At 43.8% G+C, this 13,435-nt stretch overlaps 1 pseudogene; it reads left to right on the top strand.

Moving 5' to 3' along the window:
- Nucleotides 1-9,448: 9,448 nt before the first annotated feature.
- LOC123106667 (uncharacterized) lies at nucleotides 9,449-12,450 on the top strand (annotated as a pseudogene).
- Nucleotides 12,451-13,435: the final 985 nt, after the last annotated feature.

The raw sequence follows: 13,435 nt of genomic DNA, 5'->3' as shown, positions 1-13,435 counted from the left end.
CGCGCCATGCAGCGCGTCGGCACAGACTCCATCTGGCGTGCCAGGCTGGCTATGCTCGCCAGGGAGGAAAAGGGTTCCCGTCCAGAACAGGTCTCCGGATGACGGTGCACCTCGCCCCACGGTGGGCGCCAAATGTCGGGGGTTGGGTGCGACATATGCCAATGGATGGCTTATCATGGTGGGAGCGAGTAGAATGTCGTCGATGCCTAGAAGCGGGATGAGGCGTAGACACGTACGCCGGTGAACTTTACCCAGGTTCTGGGCTCTCCGAGGAGATAACACCCCTAGTCCTGCTCTACGGGGTCTCCGCATGATCACTAAGGCACAAATGAGTACAATGGTGCTCCTCGAGCTGTATGCTAGAGGTGGGAGAAGGCAAGGCTTGCTCTCTCCTCCCCTAGGTATGAATCTAATCCTAACAGGGTGCGAACCCTTTGCATGGGTGCCCTGGGGAGTTTATATAGGCCTACCCCCCAGGGGTACAACGGTAATCCGGCCAGGCGTAGGGCCCGGCTGTCTGTCTCTCTGGTCGCCGGCTTCTCCGCCAACTGCGGGGGCCCACCACCTGGTGGGCCCCACCGGCTGGTCTGGTACGGAGCCGACAGGCCGCCTCTGCCGCTCGCGGGTCCTGCCGGTACGGATTACTGTAGCTGTGTTGCTAATGACGCGTGCTTGGTCGGGAAGGTGTGGCTATAGTCCCGCCGCCTGGTGGGAGATCACTGTAGCCACTCCGCATCTTATCTGGTTAATGGCGCGTGGATCCCCGAGGAGGGACCGGGCCGGCTGCTGGGAGCCGGCCTCCCTCGGGTCCGACTAGTGTAGCTCCCGCCGTCTTCCGGGCTCTCTCTGACCGGTAGGGCCCGCCGTCCTTGGGCCGTACCGACGGGCGGTCGTGGGAACAGGGCTTTGCCTGTCAGGATGACGTCAAGGGCGAAGTGGCAACAGTGCCGCGCCGAGCGGAGATCTCTGCTAGTACGAGGCACTGTGGCCACGCCTGGCCCCGGATTCGGGGGGGGGGGGGATGGGCTACACTATTGCCTCACCCTGTCCTATCTTCTTTAACGGGGGTGCAGACTTTGAGGGCACCGTGGGCCGACTGCTGGTAGCCGGCCTCTCTGGAGGCCACCTACCAGGAGTCGGCCTATCTTGGAGCCGCCTTCCTGAGCTTGGCTGCCTTCTGGCAGTCGGTCGCTCAGCCAGCCGGCCACCAAAAGGCGGCACTTCATCTTGATGTCTTGAGGGACGCAGTCGGCCTGATGTCTTGAAAGATTCTGGGACTCGGGTTAGGCTACCTGATACGTCTCCAACGTATCTATAATTTTTGATTGCTCCAAGCTATATTATCTACTGTTTTGGGCAATATTGGGCTTTATTATCCACTTTTATATTACTTTCGGGACTAACCTATTAACCGGAGGCCCAGCCCAGATTTGCTGTTTTTTGCCTATTTCAGTGTTTCGAAGAAAAGGAATATCAAACGGAGCCAAAACGGAATGAGATCAACTGGAGAAGTTATTTTTGGAAGGAAACCTACCGGATAGACTTGGACCCTATGTCAGAAGATGAAGGAGGAGCTCATGAGGGTAGGGGGCGCGCCCATCCCCGTGCCTCGTGGCCCCCCTTCGGTCCACCGACGTACCTCCTGCACCCATATATACCTACGTAACCTAAAACTTCCAGAACGGAGATTAGATCGGGAGTTCCGCCGCCGCAAGCCTCTGTAGCCGCCAAAAGTCAATCGGGACCCTGTTCCGGCACCCTGCCGGAGGGGGGATCCCTCACCAGTGGCCATCTTCATCATCCCGGCGCTCTCCATGACGAGGAGGGAGTAGTTCACCCTCGGGGCTGAGGGTATGTACCAGTAGCTATGTGTTTGATTCTCTCTCTCTCTCTCTCTCTCTCTCGTGTTCTTGATTTGGCACGATCTTGATGTATCGCGAGCTTTGCAATTATAGTTGGATCCTATGTTTCTCCTCCCCCTCTTCTCTCTTGTAATGGATTGAGTTTTCCCCTTGAAGTAATCTTATTGGATTGAGTCTTTATAGATTTGAGAACACTTGATGTATGTATTGTGTGGGATAACCGTGGTGAGAATGGGTTATTCTATTGATCCACTTGATGTATGTTTTGGTGATCAGCTTACGGGTTTCGTGACATTGGGAACCTATGCATAGGGGTTGGCACACGTTTTTGTCGTGATTCTCCGGTAGAAACTTTGGGGCACTCTTTGAGGTCCTTTGTGTTGGCTGAATAGATGAATCTGAGATTGTGTGATGCATATCGTATAATCATGCCCACGGATACTTGAGGTGACATTGGAGTATCTAGGTGACATTAGGGTTTTGGTTGATTTGTATCTTAAGGTGTTATTCTAGTACGATCTCTAGGGTGTTTGTGACACTTATAGGAATAGCCCAATGGATTGATTGGAAAGAATAACTTTGAGGTGGTTTCGTACCCTACCATAATCTCTTCGTTCGTTCTCCGCTATTAGTGGCTTTGGAGTGACTCTTTGTTGCATGTTGAGGGATAGTTATGTGATCCAATTATGTTAGTATTGTTGAGAGGACTTACACTAGTGAAAGTATGAACCCTAGGCCTTATTTCCACGCATTGCAATACCGTTTACGCTCACTTTTATCGCTTGTTACCTTGCTGTTTTTATAATTTCAGATTACAAATACCTTTATCTACTATCCATATACCACTTGTTTCACCATCTCTTCGCCGAACTAGTGCACCCATACAATTTACCGTTGTATTGGGTGTGTTGGGGACACAAGAGACTCTTTGTTATTTGGTTGCAGGGTTTCTTGAGAGAGACCTTCTTCATCCTACGCCTCCTACGGATTGATAAACCTTAGGTCATCCACTTGAGGGAAATTTGCTACTGTCCTACAAACCTCTGCACTTGGAGGCCCAACAACGTCTACAAGAAGAAGGTTGTGTAGTAGACATCACTACCCGTGGCCCATTACTCTGACACCATATTCGAGGCTACAACAGGGATCCGAAGACTTAGGTCCTTGAGTGGATGACAGAAGATGTACATCACGAAGCCAAAGCTCAGGATATCATCGAGCTTACTTCCCTGCCCACTCCAGGTGAGTTATATGAACTTGGTTGTCAGCTTCTTAGGAATGAGCTACAGAGAATTTTTCAGAAGCCTGAGCCAAATATGAGCCAGATGCTTAGCATGATGAAGTCATTGCCTCAAGACGGTGAATACCCAAATGAATTCTTTGTTAAGGACCTTGAGTACTTGCCACGCAAAGTGTACCATATTCTGAGGCGTACTCTCTGTCCCATCAAAGGATATTCATCTGAAGCTAAACTTGAAGGCGCCATGAAGACTTTGGTATTCTATATCATCAATGGTATTAGATTCAATACTCAGGATTTCTCATCACACAACTTGCTGCTTCTGGGATTGATCTGTTTGGTCTGAAGTTCTATGCTCCATGGGTGATGCACTTAATTAAGCTTCATTCCACCATTGACTATCAGCCTTCAGCATGCAACCATGTTGTTTTTCTGCCTGATGTTGATATGTCCATTAAAGCCATCTACCCCGAGCCTGCCAAGAAATCACTTCATCTTCAGAATGCTGAATTTCAAATCTTCACTCAGCCAATGCTGCAACACCTTCTTATCCTCTTGCTGGGAACATGAGAGTGCCACTTCGCGCCAATACCGAAGCCACTGCCAGCACCATAGCTCAAAGGCCTCAGAAGTGTCCTCGTGTCCTAAATGACCGTGAGCTTCTAGTGGCTTTACATCAAAAGCAGGATAGGCATCATGACTGGCTGAAGCGTCAGATGCAGAGTCTCTTGGTGGATGTCAATCGCATTCGCAACTTGGCCACCAAGAACTTGTTTGTTGCCCATGAAGCCTGTAGGCGGTCCTGGAAGAGCCTCACAATGCTCTGCCCTGAAGAAAATCTTCGCGAAGATGGCTTCACAGAGAAATTCAAGTTTGACTCCAGGCCTCCACCAAATGCAAGCTTGCGTCGCACTCCGTCCATTGAAGATTCTGAATATTCATCTTCGGCTGCAACTGTTGTTGCCAGAGTCGTCGATGAAGAAGACGATGCCACTTCACCGACTTTGGCTGCACTGCATCATGATTCTGCGTCAGGCCCGTCTGCACCACCAAACTCCAACGACGACCCTGCTCCATCATCTACTCCTGCTGGGAACGAGTAGATATTCTATATCTTCAAACTTTTTTGGTCATTACTGAAAAAAGGGGGAGAAGCATTTGAGTTGATAGTCTTCAAGCGGGTCCATATGGGTGGTTGCATTAATTTTTGCAAAGTCTTTACACCTCTCATCTTTTGAAACAATTTGGTTTTTTGAGTTGTAACACTTAAACTCGATGGTCGTCTGCTAATTTTTTTTGCTACCTCGTGATACGATGATAAATCCCGCATGAAGCCATTCTGTAGACGTCCATTTTTCATTATGCATGTCATTATCTTCGTTATCTCTTTACATGCATGATGAATTGTCTTCGTAAATTGAAGAGGATCTCCACAAAGTAAAACCTTCCATGTGCATTTGCATTCAAAAGCAAACTACTTATATGCACATCTTCAGGGGGAGCCTTTTGCTACTTATGAAGACAATGCCTTAATCCTTAACTTTCACATACTTTTATCCCCGTGGAAAACTTCAACCAGTTTGTCACCAATCACCAAAAAGGGGGAGATTGTAAGTGCACCCAGTGCCACCCCTAGTGCCTTTGCACATGGCCGTGTGGTGGACGGCTTGTTAGCTTAGTCTGGTTAGACTAATTAGTGCTTAAGCATAGCCAAATGACATGTGGACCCTATTGATAATAAAGGTTAAAACAATTAAAAATACATAAGCCTATGACATGTTGGACCCACTTCTACTGTTCATATGTTGACCAGTCAAACATTGACTGGGTCAACACATCCATTGGACCCCACTTGTAAGCCACTGTAGCTAAGTTGTTGCTGTGTGCACTTAGCATTTTCCTTTTTAAATCGAATTAAAACAAATTCTAAAAATGCAATAAACTTCGAAAATTCATAGAAAAGAAACTGTAGCTCGGATCTAAAAACTTTCTACATGAAAGTTGCTCAGAAAAATCCAATGAATCAGAATACATGGTTCGTTCATATGTCACACGCCCCTAGCATGCTGAACATGGAACTTTTCCCCTCTTTTCCTCTGTCCGGAAAATGCCAAACACCGGAAAACCTCTTCGGATGTTTTCCCTCTCCGTCTGCAATGTGTAGTATTGCGTTAGAATACCACTAGCTCTGCATATTGCCATGTTATGCTTTGTGATGCTATGTTTGCTTTATATTTATTGTTTCTTCCCCCTCTTCTTTTCGGTAGACCCGAGACCGATGCCGCCCCTGTGATCGACTACGTCGATGACGACACTTCTTCCTTTTCACCAGAGCTTCCAGGCAAGCCCCCCCTTTGATCATCCCGATACTGCCCATTCCATTCTCTCATGCTTGCATTAGATTTTGCTACTATTATTGTTTGCTTTTATTCTAATGCATAGCCTGCTTTTGTAACCTGATTATTGTTACCTTACCCTCTTATCCTAAACTGCTTAGTATAGGTTGGTTAGTGATCCATCAGTGACCCCCACCTGGTCCTTGTTGCCCCTGCTTCATCATCGACGACTCGATCAACATGATCGACGACCAGAGCCCGACACCTCACATCACATCACGCCCCTGTTGTTGCTCGACTCTGTAGAGTTACCATCGAGTGCCGAGGGTGGAACCTCATACATCACTCCTGATGAGATTCTATAGTGTAGATATTCGGTCACGGTTATCGATGGTGATTTCCTCCTTAACCACTTCCGATACGACTCTGTCGTGCAACACCTCAAGTGTGAACCTCGAGGGTGGTTCCTCTTATGTTCACCTTGATGATTACATCGAGTGGAATTCACAGAGGGTGATTCCTTGGGTTTTCCCCTTGATGTTTGGACACACGGATACTTGGACTTTACAACTGTTACTTGGAAAGGCGGGTCGACCCTGAGGGGTACCCGCGAGTGATGTGGAGACGGGTTGACCTGGAGGGTACCCGAGAGTTGAATACGAGGCGTGGCCGGGCATTCTTAGCCCTTGCCGCAAGTCCTCGAGACGGGGAGACGGGGTCACATCTTTCGTGAGTCTCTACTCGTGACTGTACTACCAACACACTAATGGTTTGGATATTTGATCTGAGGGGCCTCTGGCCTGATAGCACTAACCATCACGTGGGCATAGTATGGGCGTTCTGCGTCGTCTGCATCAGCCGAAGCTTAATAGATGTCATGCGACTGAGCGGTGCGCGCCGGGTTGGACTTATAAGCACCTGCCTTTTTAAGGAGGTAGCTATGTATGCTCACCGGCCGCCCACGCAACATGCAGGAGTTCCCGGTGCGATGTCCCAAGACCCCTGGGTGCATAGGTTTAGTCCGGCGTGCTGACCTCTTTATTAAGCCTAGGTCGGGTTGTGGCGTATCGTTTGGCCGTGGCCGGGCATGACCCGGGAAAGTGTGTCCGACCGGAGTTAATCGAGCATGGTAGGTAAGTTGGTGCACCCCTGCAGGGAAGAAAACATCTACCGATAGCCTGTCCTACGGTAACGGACACTTGGAGTTGTATCCCGATCGATACAGCTAGAACTGGATACTTGAGGTGATAAATGGATAGTATGGCTCTGGGATTGCTTTCTCGTAGAGAGTCGAGGAAGGATCTCTGGGCGAGGTTGATGACACTACTACTACTTTACTTTATACTACTCTTCTCTCTTCTGAAGCTGCAAGATGCTTGAAGCTGCTTGAAGATGCTAGTCTTCAATAGGCTAGGCTTTCCCCTTCTCTTCTGGCATTATGCAGTTCAGTCCACAGATACTACACATTTCATCGACACCGATGCATATGTAGTGTAGATCCTTGCTTGCGGGTACTTTGGATGAGTACTCACAGTTGCTTTGCTCCCTCTTTTCCCCCTTTTCCATTCTTCTCGGATGACGCAACCAGATGACGGAGTCCAGGAGTCAGATGTCCCCACCAACAATTACTACTACACCGAGGGTGCCTACTACTACGCGGAGGCCGCCGACGACTAGGGGTAGTTAGGAGGCTCCTAGGCAGGAGCCCTTGCCTTTTCGATCATGTTGCTTTTGTGCTAGCCTTTTTAAGACAAACTTGTTTAACTTATGTCTGTACTCAGATATTGTTGTTTTCCGCTGACTCGTTTGTATTCAAGCTGATGTATTCGAGCCCCCGAGGCCCCTGGCTTGTAATATAAAGCTTGTATTATTTTAATTTGTTACTAGAGTTGTGTTGTGATATCTTCCCGTGAGTCTCTGATCTTGATCGTACACATTTGTGTGTATAATTAGTGTACGATTGAATCGGGGACGTCACACCATTGCGCCTTATCTTTGAACCGCCGATGTTATTGCTACACCCACAAGAAAAAATATGCTTAAATTTAAAAAATGAGATATCATAATATGCAATCTTTTCAAGCAACATCATCATCTAGAAAATTATTACTTTTTTGAAAAGGAGGATAACCCCGGCCTCTGCATCAAGCGATGCAATAACCATTTTTACTATATTATTCAGTAGAACCCGAGAAAACAAGTACACAGATCAACTCAAAGCCATCTTTCTCGCAACCACAATGGTTGCACCTACAAGTTTGATGATTCTCCCCGATGTCACATCAACACATCCCGTCTAATTCGGTGGTCTCACTAAGCCGCCCGCCGGCAAGTCGAGAGCACCAACCGGTCTAGCAGACCCTTTGCGTGCACCGCATGCGCACACTCTAGAATCAGTCGCTACCATCTTCCACCATCCGACCTTCAGGGGCAATCAACGCATTCACCTTGTAAGCCATGGACAGTTGACCATTGACTTTAAAAATGTTCAAAAAATATGAAAAAGTTCATAAAACTTCAAAAAAAAGTTTGAAAAAAGTTCACATATATTTTTCCTTAATATATATATATATATATATATATATATATATATATATATATATATATATATATATATTATATAATAAAGCAATGACTGCTTCTGGTCGTACGTCATTAAAATTGTCCTCAAAGTAGTCGTAAATTACCCACCATGCCATCCATAAGTAAAGAAAACGATTCGATTATTTCCCAAATCACCGGCGTGTTCGATTCTTATAAGCATGATACCCTGATACACCATGTGCAGTCAAGTAGCGCAATGGCTAAGGCCTTTTACTTCCACGCGGGAGGCTAAGGTTTGATCCTTGGCTCTACTAACTTGCCTCGTTTCTCTCTTATATAGCAAGCACACCTCCGCCCGCACGCGGTAATGGGCCGACCCATATGCCGCTCGTGACGCCCCCTGTTTTTCTATTTCATTTTTTTTGTTTTTTCCTTTCTCATTTTTTTGCTTTTCCTTCTTTAAATTAATTTGTGTTTAAATTTCTTTTTTCAAAAAAGTTGCGAGTTTTGATAAAATACATCGAGAAATCATAAAATGTTCTTGAATTCAAAAAACAAATGGGAAATCAAAAAATGTTCGTGATTTCAAAAAATTGTTTGCGTATTAGCAAACTCATGATTTCAAACAAATGCTCGTGAAATAGAAAATGCTCATGATTTTCAGAAAATAATCGTGTATTCAAAACATATTCAGAAATTTGAAAACAATGCCCATGAAAATTTTGAAAATGTTCACAGAAATTAAAACAGATTCAGAAAGCTGTGAGTTTAAAAAAATCGAGAATTATAGAATATTTGTGAATTAAAAAAATCAGGAAATCATAAAATTTCCGTGATTCGGAAAACTGTTTGCATATTATAAAAAAAATGCAATTTCAATTTTTTTTACGTGAAATAAGAAATGTTCATAATTTTTAAAAAATGATCATGTATTCAAAACATATTCGGGAATTTTAAAAAATGTCCATGAAATTATACAAAATCTTCACACATCTACATAATCTGATTGTTTTTCACCCGTTGCAACGCACAGGCATATTTGCTAGTAAAACTTTCATGAATTTTAAAAAATTCACAGAATTTGATAAAATCACGAATTAGAAAAATCGTAATTTGGGAAATTTTGGAAAAAATGACAGAGTTCACGAGAATTTGAAAAAGTTCATGAATTTGCAATAAGTTCTTTAATCTGAAAAGAATTCACGCATTTGTAAATTAAAAATAAAATAAAAACGAAAACCCAAGACAAACCCATGCCAGGAAAACCCGCAAGAAAAAAACGCGCAAAAAAAATGCGCGGAAAACTGTGGAATAAACAAACCTACATGGGCCGGCTCATTTGTCATGTCGTGCCAGTTAGCGAAATTGCCGCTTAGGGCGCCATCTGGGGCTGGAGTTGCCCTAACGTGCACTTGAAATCCTCCAAGTCCAAATTAAGTAACGGCAAATAATCGAGTCCCCGCGCCATGGAGGTAGACGGACGCGGAGATGTATTAGCTCCGTCCCCTCGCCCCGCTTGCGGCAAGAAGCGGCCGCTTTCCCCCTCAACTCCTCAGAATTGCGGACTCGTCCAAGTCCACCACCAGCGACGAGGACGACAACCCCTGGGCGCTCAGCGACGACGAAGAGGAGGATGAATACCACGGTAAGGCACTGCTTCCTCCGTAGTTGATTCGACGCTTCTGTTCTGTACTTGATTAGTTTAGATCTATGTGTATCCTGATGCAATTGGCTCTCTCAATTAGAAACCAGTGCTCCTTGATGTAAGAACCTTTATCAACAAGATTTTCGTGCAATACTAAAGAATATCTTGCTGAATTAGTTGCACCAACACCGTCAGTGTTTGAAACTTTGAATTTCAACCGAATACATTGCGTTGCTAACTACTTGTACGAAATTGAGACCTCGTTCAATAGTTGAACCACCGCTGGACAAACTGTTGATCTTTTCTTTGGGTAACCTGTGCCAGCTACTCAGATTTAGGTATGTTGTTAGCATTTCTGTAACACAATAATGCCTTTTGGGGAGAATAATATTTAAATGGTCACACACTCTTGATCTTAAACTAATAAACATGAATATGGCAAATCATTTTATAAGTAGAGTTTCTGGGAAAAGGTTACAAGTAACTTAAAATTTAGCTGGCTATTCCACTGGTGCTCGGCTACTTTATTTTATTGGAGATTGTTATTCTCCACTAATTAGGTCTAATTGTACTGAATCTAACCATAGTGAAGATCCTACCTGATCTTCCAATCTGCGAACATGTTTGTAATAATAACACACACACACACACACACTTGGTATTAATGGTAATTTTCACTTCAAAAGAACATATAATTCGACGCATGTATACAGCCTTGTAGACTGCAATTGTTTTGACAGCTAATCTTTCTCAAGTGATATATACTTTTTCGAGGAATATTTCTCAAGTGACCCATCTAATAATTTTGGCTTCTAAATCAATGGTAGATCTTTGTCAAAAAATCAATGATAGATGGTGCTCAATGTTTTTTGTTGTTGTTGATTTGGTTAATGATTTCGTGTGTAGGGAAGTACCGCCCTTTTACAGTTGATGATTTCCCAAGGGTTAGCAGTGATGATGAGCAGACAGTTGCCGTGTATAAGAATCCAGAGATTTCTATCCGAGGCCCAAGACCGCTTAGGAGATTTCCAGCATTTAAGCCAGAAAGTCGGCATTCATGTGATATGGAGTATCAACTTGCCGATGAATCTGAAAGTAAGTGTTTTTTTAATTAAAGTTCTGTCACTGAGATGCCCTGCATCAAATTATCATCAAGAGAAAAGTCCAAAGTTTCTCAGCTTAGGAAGAATTTTTTTTATGAGTACCAAGATATCTTGATGAGTGGTCCCATCACACACCAAACTTGATCCTCAATAAATGGGGGAAAACCCTTGTGCATCAGCTGTCAATCTAGGAATTGAACCCGGGTGGTTAGTTAGCTTTACCTGCTGTCAATTGTCAAGTGTTATCCTGTTCGTCTATTCAGATTGGCATCAAATGAAAGAAATTTGAGCATTTCCCCATCCACCCCCAAATCCAAACTACATTCCAGATCCCTCCTCTGCTCACTTCTCAGCTCTTCCTTTGTCAATCCTTTGTGATAACAATGAACAAACAGGATTTGGTAGTATATTTTCCAGAACTGAACCACTCTTGATGAAACAAAGCAGATTTTCTCTCATCATTTGTTCATGACTATAGATCTCTGATAATACCTCATGCTCTGTTTGTTAATTTTGCAGTCAGTTTCAGCAATGTTGGGACCGTTGATTGCTCACATAAGGGTTATTGCAGATCGATGGACATGGTGCAGTTCGTTGATCTCAAAATCGCTGGCTATCAGCATGCCCGGCCTGGACGTGCCAAAATATTTGGGTTTTTCGCAGCGCGGGATCGGGTCGAACCTTTGCGCAATTATGTCTATAGGCGTCAAATTGAGAATTATGAAGCTGTAACTGTGAAGCCAAAGACGGTAATCTGACTATCAAACTTGCAACTTTCTACTGGCCTGATTCTTTAATCATACTTACAATACACGTGCATGAGATGCAAGCACTGTATTGAAAAAATTATTATATTTAGGCTTTATTCTGGAAGTTTGAGATACTCACCTGAGTGCATGCTGCAATAGTTCAGTAATATCCAGTTTAAAGGTATCACGCCGAGTCAAATAATCTCACTAATTCACTATTAGACATAACACTTAATTATATCCAGACCAGACAGTTGTAGTGATTGCAGCCGATCTATTGTAGTAATCACTAATTAAAGTATAGGATGTCATGCCTGTTGATCCAAATTGTAGGGTATGGCACGTTTATCACTGACTAGCTCTGCTCGAGGTATTGGCATAAGGAGCCGTGTGCTATTTGAATTCAAACTCTGTATATGTACTGAAGACCCACAGGAAGATGGGCCCAAAGGCGACCTTCTTATTGAAGGACGTACTGAATTCAGCACCATGTACACAACAGAATCATCCATTCAAAATCGGCGTCTTTATGGGGACAAGTTTTCACTAGATGTCAAGTTTGCGGCGCTGATTAATGCAGTCCAGGCATTCGTTGATGTTGAGATACTCCGTGCTCCTGATTGTGGCCTTAATCTGAATCTCTATGCCAAGACCAGTGGTTACGAAGATGTGATTCCTCTCTACCAGGGAGTTGCAGAAGCTGGCTGCAAAATAAGTTCAGTTGTAGCCGTGGTGATACGGAGTTGCGTGTATCTTCGTATCGAAGGGACCCCCAAAGATGACGGACTTTCTCAGAAGCGGCTGCCCTGTGGTGCGTGGGAAGACAGCTTCGACACTTGCTATCATGGAATAGTAGATAAGGCTGGTCATATTGGGGAGTAACTTATACTAGTGTCATGTATATGACACTAGTCGAAGTTACGACCTTCATAGTGCAAAGTAACTAGTGTCATAGATGGCCTCATTTATTAGCTTGTAGACTCATCCTTTTTTGGGAAGCGCTATGTTACAGTAACATATTATGTTACTCTAAATACCTCTCTCCTCATTAACTACATGCCGCATAAGCAAAATTTTCTTGAAGTGTGTTATGTTACTACTTAAGTTACTCCCACTATGACTAGCCTAAAGTGGTGAATCTTGACGAATTTACCATGATTTCGGTGAAGATCACCTGGAGAACCTTGGATTGACACACAGCTTCCTGTACAAGTTACTCTAATATGTTGCTCGAACTTTGATTGCTCGCTGCCCTGATGTTATCAGCACTCCACTTCGTTCCTGAACCAGAGTTATGTATCTGCTGTTTTGAAACAACTAGATGATGCCCTACGGGGTACCGTCATTGACGTGGAAATTGTTTGCAGCACATTTCGGTGAGATTTAGTTGTATAGAACATGAATACTTAGATTAATAATATAAAAACAGAAACTAAAATACATAAGATTTTTCTTGATTATTATATAGTTTTAAAATGTTGTTCAATATGGAAATGACTTAGCATTTTCTGATGCATGTTATAAGGTGACATGACTGCTGACATATTTGAATGTTGAGGAAAATTGGCTAGTGGGAATCACCTATTTTCCCTGGCACTAGCAGTGAACGATAAAGCACATGTGTAACGCATGTGCTAATCTTTTGTTCTTGGTCATGTTGGAATTCCGAGTCAGAAGCATAATGTTGTTGGATGCCTCCCACCTTGTTTCTCCACTGTACATTTGAGATTAGATGGTTCATAGCGTAAGTTTTCATATTTGCACCAAGATGAGGTTTCCACCTGATACGTCATAAGTTTCCATAAAAATACATGTGTTCTATTATATTTGATTACTGTACAAATGTAAATATTTGTAAAAATATAAGTAGCATAACATAATGAAAAAAAACCATCAACCATTTGCATGTTCAGAAGGATATTTGTTTCTTTGTATAAGTAGTATAATAAATTGGAA

This window comes from Triticum aestivum, chromosome 5A (assembly GCF_018294505.1).
Source record: "Triticum aestivum cultivar Chinese Spring chromosome 5A, IWGSC CS RefSeq v2.1, whole genome shotgun sequence".
In the NCBI taxonomy this organism is placed as follows: domain Eukaryota; kingdom Viridiplantae; phylum Streptophyta; class Magnoliopsida; order Poales; family Poaceae; genus Triticum; species Triticum aestivum.
This window is presented reverse-complemented; position numbering and strand designations above follow the sequence as displayed.